Below are 7802 nucleotides of genomic sequence, written 5' to 3' on the forward strand. Positions count from 1 at the left end.
TTTGGTAACCACTCTTACTGGTACTGGCTCTAGTGGTTTATGTTCAGCTACCTCTGGTTTTGGCATTTCTAGACACTGAGCTGCAAAGTGGCCATACTTGCCAGATCTATTGCAGTTCATGTTCCTCTTGGAGACGTCTCCTCTACCTCTCCCTCTCCCGGCTCCATTCTAGCAGCATCCCCTGCCTGGTCTAGTGCATGTAGTGGCTTCATTTTCCCTAGACCCACTGGCTCCATTAGCCTTGGGTGCTTCTGGATTGGTAAGTGTGATAATTGATGGGTCTTCTCCCTTTTCAGAATGTGGATCCTAATCCCACAATTGATGGGTCTTCTCCCTTTTCAGAATGTGGATCCTAATCCCACAATTGTTCTAGACATGACCAAAGGCCTTGCAATATGTACATTGGAATTGCAATATATACATTGGGAACACTCATTTGACATGTGGTTCTTTGATCGACTTTTGGAACACCATATTTTTGCTTTCTGCACATATGGTCTCGTCTTGTCTATCTCAACAATTTTCTTAGATATTTCTGGTTCGATACCCTTTCTTTGCTTTACCTTTGTCATCTGGCTCACTTTCAGAAGAATTAGAACTAGAACTGGATCTCAAACTCTCTTTAATAGAATATTCATTGTTACTGGATTGTCTTCTCTTGTGGCCCTTCTCCTTCTTCGCCTGCTTTTCTAATTTCAGTGCTCTTCTTACTAGATCATTGAATTTCTTTGTTGGTGACGGTATCTCTTGGTCTCTAAACTTCTTACTCTTGAAGCCATTTAGGAACCAAGCTCTCATTCTTTTTTTCTCTGAGGGAGGTTCTTGCAGTTTTCTGGTAAATTCTTTAATTTTCTCCACATAACTTCAGACCAACAACTTGCCTTGCTTGATCTTGTCAAGATCACAGAGAATATCTTCATCCCCCCATTGTATAAATACTCCAATTTAGAGGATTTAATGAGCTTGTGATATGATCTTAGTCGGCAGGCTGGGTAATGGTAGTACCATTTCCTAGCTACGTCCTTCAGTGTTTGAGGAAAATACTTTCCCAATTCATCTTCATCAATATCCTTCAGCTCAACATACTGCTCAAATGCTTGTATGTGTACATCAGGATCATCCTTTTTTCCTCCTTTGAATATTGGAAAATATATTTTTTAATCAGTAGAATGTTCCTTGGTTTTAGTGACTCTGGTCTTGTGTATTAGCTTTGTGTTATGTGGCTTCTTCTTGCCATAGTGATTGGTGCCAGCCTCACAATTCTCTATTTTTGTCTCTGTCTTTGTGATTGTCTTCTTGATTTCCTTGTTTGATGAGCGATGAGTTTTTTGACTTCTGTCACTTTCATCGGTTTTCTTTTGACTTTGAGATCCATGAGTCCTATTCCTTCTTTCAATCCTTTTAGCCCTCTACCGCCTAGAATGATTTGAATGCTGTGAATTTCATCAGCAATACCCCCTCCTGGAGAAACCTCAATTTCATTCCCAGGGTGTGGATCGGTTTTAGGGCCTACCTTAGTCTCCTATGGAAATCGACTAACCCTCTCTTCATTTTCCATAAAATGAGTTGTTGGTCGTCGACCTCTTGTGCTTGATCTAGGTAGTATTGTGAACATACAACAGCTCTAATACCAGTTGGGAGATAGTTCGCTTGTCCTAGAGCAGCTTAGCTCGTCCCAGTATGATTGCCAAAATGGAATGAGTTGGATGTGTTCAGACAGCTATTCCAGGTTGGTACTTAGAACTAAAGATGTCAGATGTAGATAGTGCTTTAGACGAAGACTTCAGAATACTGGAACTGGAAAGACAAAACACTGGAACTCGAAACACAAGATACTATAATTGAGACTAGAACTAGAATTGTATTTAGAATATCAAATTACAACTAGTAAGTCTCCAATATGCCAGTAGTAGGCTTTGGAATTACAAAAAGAGAGAGCACAACAAATGATTACAAAGTGATACAAAGAGTACAAGTAGCTCAAAATCTAGGCGTCTAAGGATTCTAGGGAGTCAAAAGTCCTAAAAAATGAGTAACGGGTCTTATTTGTAGACTGCTAGACTGGTGTCCGACTGACTGTTCCCTGTCTGTTAAACTGCAGTAACTCACAGGTTACTGCTTCTGGAAGCTTCATACGTCCACCAATCGTGCTAGAGGTAGTTTTTGCCTTCTAGAAGCTGTTGTATCAAATGGTGGTGAGCGCATCTCAAATGCATGGTGGTGGTTTTGGTGATTTTGCAAGCAGTTACTGAGAGTTTTTTCCAAAAAACCCCATTTATGAAGGGTGATGCCTTTGGCAAGCCTTGCTGGTGTTGTCAACAACAAGGTACTAGGCATAGATATTCAAGGTTACGGCTCACGATTGCAATAGAGGCAATGCATAGACATGTTCAAAATTCCAAGGAAGATTTACAACACGCTCAAACATATAAACAACCACAAGTACAGAGAATATTTGTTTCAAAAAGTCGGTTCCTCAACATATGCAAAGTTCCAGATTGTTTTTCCTTGTTTAATGTCATAGAGTTGTTATGGTTATGTCTATTGTCAACACAACCATATATTTTTTTGTCAAAACTTTATTTTAGCTTATCACTTGTCAGTTATTGCCGTTTCAAAATTGTACATGGTATAGACACTACCACATATAAGTGATAAGACCTTCCAAAATTTGTTCAGTTCTCAGCTCACTTGTAAACCACTTCTCATGAGGTTAAATTGGGTAAACATCAACCCAAGGTTTGGAAGTAAACCAAAAACTCCATTTGATGGTAGCTATTTTGACCTACACCTTATATGTTTAAGGGGTGTTTCATTGTCATAGCACTAGGTTATGGGTGTACCAAAATGCTTGCTTGTGAGAGAACCTAAAACTCACATTTGACGAGTACACCAAAACTCGAAGTGTCATAAGAGTGGTTAGTCTAGTTCGGACTTGTGGGGGGGATTGTTGGGTTTCCAAGCCCTAAGCTTGCTGGTACCCATGGGAACACACTCCTATGACATGCAAATACACTGAGTGTAATCCACCCCGTATGTGGAGTTTTGCATGGTGTCTACGATTTCCTATATATGTAAGAACATTCAAAAAAAGAAACAGTAATGTAGAATAGCGTATTATTTTTTCTTTGGTGTTGTTCTTCTCTTTATCTCTCTCTCTCTCTCTCTCTCTCTCTCTCTCTCTCTCTCTCTCTCTCTCTCTCTCTCTCTCTCTCTCTCTCTCTCTCTCTCTCTCTCTCTCTCACACACCTTCTTTGCACGATCTCAAGATAGCCATGGAAACTCCACAATGACATCCATCCTAGACGCAGTCTTTTCACGTTGACCATACACAAGTAGAGTGTACCCACCTTTTCTCCTTTTGTAACCACCAAAGATCCTTTTGAGATTTTTCAACGTTTGTTTTTAATGTAATATTGTGACCTTCATCGGGCCTTCATCATCCAATTGACATGTAGAGATCAAGTTTTTGCGAAGAGAGAGAACATGTCTAACATCTTTAAGCTTCCATTCATTTCCATTTGTAGTTTTGACAAAAACTATACTTCTGCCAACAATTGCACAAGCTTCATCATCTTTCAAGTATACATACCCAAAATTACCTTTAGTGTAAGGTTTGAAATACTCTTTGTGGGGTGTCGCATGGAATGAAGCCCCAAATTCTACTATCCAAGAATTGGACACATTGTAAAATGAAAGTATTAAAGATTTTTGCTCCATTTTACCTGCCACATTGGCCTCCAATGTTGGTTGTTGTCTTGAGACTTTAACTCCTTCTTCTTCTTGGAACATCAAATCTTCCTTCTTGCCGCAATTCTAGCACTCAAGTATTGACTTTGTGCATGACTTACTCCGCCTTGAGCAATCATGACCCCTTTGATTCTTGAACCTCTCCTTTGGTCTTTCTCTCATTTCCCCAAATTCTACTATCCAAGAATTGGACACATTGTAAAATGAAAGTATTAAAGATTTTTGCTCCATTTTACCTGCCACATTGGCCTCCAATGTTGGTTGTTGTCTTGAGACTTTAACTCATTCTTCTTCTTGGAACAACAAATCTTTCTTCTTGCCGCAATTCTAGCACTCAAGTATTGACTTTGTGCATGACTTACTCCGCCTTGAGCAATCATGACCCCTTTGATTCTTGAACCTCTCCTTTGGTCTTTCTCTCATTTCCACTATGAGTATAGCACTTGATGATTCATCTGTGATTCTTCTTTGCATTTACTCGCTTAAAACAACACCCTCAACATCATCAAACTTGAGAGCATTTGAACCAGAGGTTGAGCTACTTACAACCATTACAAGGATATCCCAACTATCTCGCACGCAAAGATGGTAGTATGAGGAGAGATCGCACTTCATCGTCGAAGTTGAACTTCACCAATCAAAGTTGACTTATGTTGGTGTTGAAGTCATTTAGGTGTTCTACAACTGAACCGCTCTCTGCCATTTTTAGATTGAGCAATCGCTTCATGAGAAATACCTTATTTGATGCCGATGGTTTCTCATAGAGGACGGCAAGCGACTTCATCAAATCCTTCGTGGTCTTTCTTTTTGAATCATTGAAACCCACCATTGATGCCAAGCAAAGCCGGATTGTTCTCAATGCCTTTCAAGCAGCTTCATCAAGTCCTTCATGGTCTTCATTTTTGAAACATTGAAAGCCACCATTGATGCCAAGTAGATTCGGATTTTTCTCAATGCCTTTCAATCAAGGAGGTTGCAAGTTTTATCTACCATTGTTATTGGCTTCTTTGCAAAATCGCTTAGTGAAAAATAGAGATCCTTTTAGTAGAGATAGTCTTTGGTTTGCATCTTCCAGTGTTGGTAGTATTTACCGTTAAACTTCTTGATCTTGAGCTTATCTTCCTCTTCCATCACTCCCACTCAATTCAAGGAATCCTTTACTTTGGATATTTTAGCTCTTAGTAAATCATGCTTTAATACCAATTGTTAGAAACTAACAATTGATATTTTAGCTCTTAGTAAATCCTGCTCTAATACCAATTGTTAGAAACTAAGGCCTTAGATGAATAGAGAATAAAGTGGTCACGTAATGGAGACATAATTCACACACGAGAAAGAGAGAGAGAGAGAGAGAGAGAGAGAGAGAGAGAGAGAGAGAGAGAGAGAGAGAGAGAGAGAGAGAGAGAGATCACAATATATGTGGTTCACACAAGTGTGGGCTACATCCACTGGAAAAAATCCACTCAATGGATTTGCGAGAGAGAGAGAGAGAGAGAGAGAGAGAGAGAGAGAGAGAGAGAGAGAGAGAGAGAGAGAGAGAGAGAGAGAGAGAGAGATCACAATATATGTGGTTCACACAAGTGTGGGCTACATCCACGGGAAAGAATCCACTCAATGGATTTGCAAGTCTTTGAAGTAGAAGTAGATTATGAAGGGATTAGCAACCCTTAATGGAACTCCCAACTTGCTTCACTCTCCTCACCACCTCACGCACACTCTACCACCACCAATCCACAATACTATGTGTAGAAGAGGCCTCCTTTTATAGGCCAAAACGGGCTACCCTCTCTCATGAGAGACGGCCATGTGTAGCTGCGTTTCTGTAGAGAAGTTCAAGTGGAACTCCCCCATGCACCCATGAATGGCTGTCCTTAGTTAGAGAAGTCCTCCTAAAACTCGACCACCAACCATTAAATTCAGACACCAACCATAGACTTCTGGCCATCAGCCAACCGGCTACCAACTGACTATTTTTCAATCACTTTTAGACCGGCATCCGGTCATAATATTCCAATGATGGGCCTAAATTTTTGGTTTTTTGAGACGAGTGACTTTTCTCATGCAGGATGGCTTTTTGTCAAGGGGGCCTAACAAATGGCCATTTTCTGAGAATAAAATTACAACTAGCCTGATTGCACTTGGACACTCGGACCCTTAGTGCCTTCACTCCTGAACCCCAAATACATTAGGCTTGGCTTGGTGTCCAATTGGACTCTACCACCATTGGGGGTGGCACCATATATGCCTTTACAAGCTACCTGACATAAGATGTAGTCCATTGCGTTGTCCTCCCTCCCCCCCCCCCCCCCCCCCCCCCCCCCAAGAAAAAAAAGAAGAAACCAAAACTGATGGTAGGAATTAATGCTTCTTCTAAGTTGGTCCTCTGAGCCATCCTATTGCAAATAACAAGATGGTGTTGTGACCTTAGTAGAAATAGGTGGCAGCCAAATGCAGTGGGTGTCACTATGTCTACTAAAGTCTTCTCTTCTCCTACCTCATCCGAGGGTGTAGCATCATAAGTGCCTCAAAAGGAATATGTTTCACCTTGCCTACCATGTGCCTACCCATTGAACGCTTCGATGATGAATACTTCTCTCAAGCTTGAGCACTCCATAATCCCCCCATCTAGGCACATATGGCAAGTTTGTGTCTCCCTCTTCTTTGCTTTCCTCCTCCCTAGATCCATCCTTCTATGTTGCCCCCCTTATATCACAAACTTTGATCCTAATATGGCAAAGCATATGCTACTCTATATGAATGTTCCTCATAAAAGTGTAGTCATATCCACAAGAAGTGGACATTTAAGTCTTCTGCTACATTTTGTATTCTCTTTGTAGCTCTTTAATATTAAGGTCAAATTTCTAGAAAAGCGGCATAGACTACCTAAAATAGCAACACAACAAGTTTTTTAATACCATAATCAAGATTGGGAGCACTACCACCATGCGTAATAAATGTCCAAGGTAGCCTACAGGCTTAAGAATATATAAACTCTAATTGATAGGACTTGACAAAACTAAAGCAATTTATCCCCGAATCCATTTAAAATTTCTCATCAGCACAAGTAAGCGATTGGAAATTTGTGTTTGCTAGTTTAGAAATCTAACCAAAAGATCAAGCTTCAGTAGCTTTACACATCACAAAACTAGAAGCAATAGGGATATTAAACAGGCAGCAACACATGTCAAAGAACATAATGATGCAATCTTTGAAACATAAAGTGTCAGCCTATTTGTAGATACCATCAGTTTAAATGACCCACCTAATAAAACAATAAAATGACCTATCTATAAAGCATAAATATAGCAGTATTTATGAGTGTAAGTAAAGATACATCTAAGAAAAAAGTCCTTTGTAGTCATGGAGTTTAAAGTGATGATAACTAAACATTTGAATATTTTAGTTGGGCTCAAATATTTTTTAAATTTAAAATTTTGTAATGAAGGTTTCTTGTCATAATAACTAATATCTAATTCTCCTAAATGATTTTCTCATGTTAAACTGATCATTTAATATGGGAAAGTACCAGGGGAGAAAAAGCTAGAATATTGGTTAGGCTGGCAGATCGATCACAGTACGGAACCAAAGGAGGAAAAAGAGCTATCCAAAGGAAGGGGCATCTGCAAAAGAGCAATGTGCAACAATGGGCTTCAAAGACCCTAAGGTTCAACCCATTAAGACTTCCAAAATGCTAAGGTTCCAAAATTAAATCAAATACTCAATGGTCAAGCCTTAGGGCAATATTGAATGCTTGTGGGAAGACTCAAAAGTCTTCCCAATCCCTATCTAGGAGGGGGAGAGACATATTAGTAGGGGATGAGAGAGAAACACACACACATTCTTCCAAGCTCCCTTTACACAAAGGGCATAGTGGACACATGTCAGCTTCCTAGCCTAGTTGTCCCCAAGGTGTATTCAAATCCTATTGGATGTCCATAGAGGTGGACCAATGAGAATTAGGCTAGAGTAAATTTAGTTTCATTCATTTAAGAACACTTGATAAAAGAACCAATAGAAATTAAGCTCTCTAGAAGACTATTGGATAGTCTCCC

The sequence above is a fragment of the Adiantum capillus-veneris genome, chromosome 21, assembly GCF_014529385.1.
Source record: "Adiantum capillus-veneris isolate H3 chromosome 21, ASM1452938v2, whole genome shotgun sequence".
In the NCBI taxonomy this organism is placed as follows: domain Eukaryota; kingdom Viridiplantae; phylum Streptophyta; class Polypodiopsida; order Polypodiales; family Pteridaceae; genus Adiantum; species Adiantum capillus-veneris.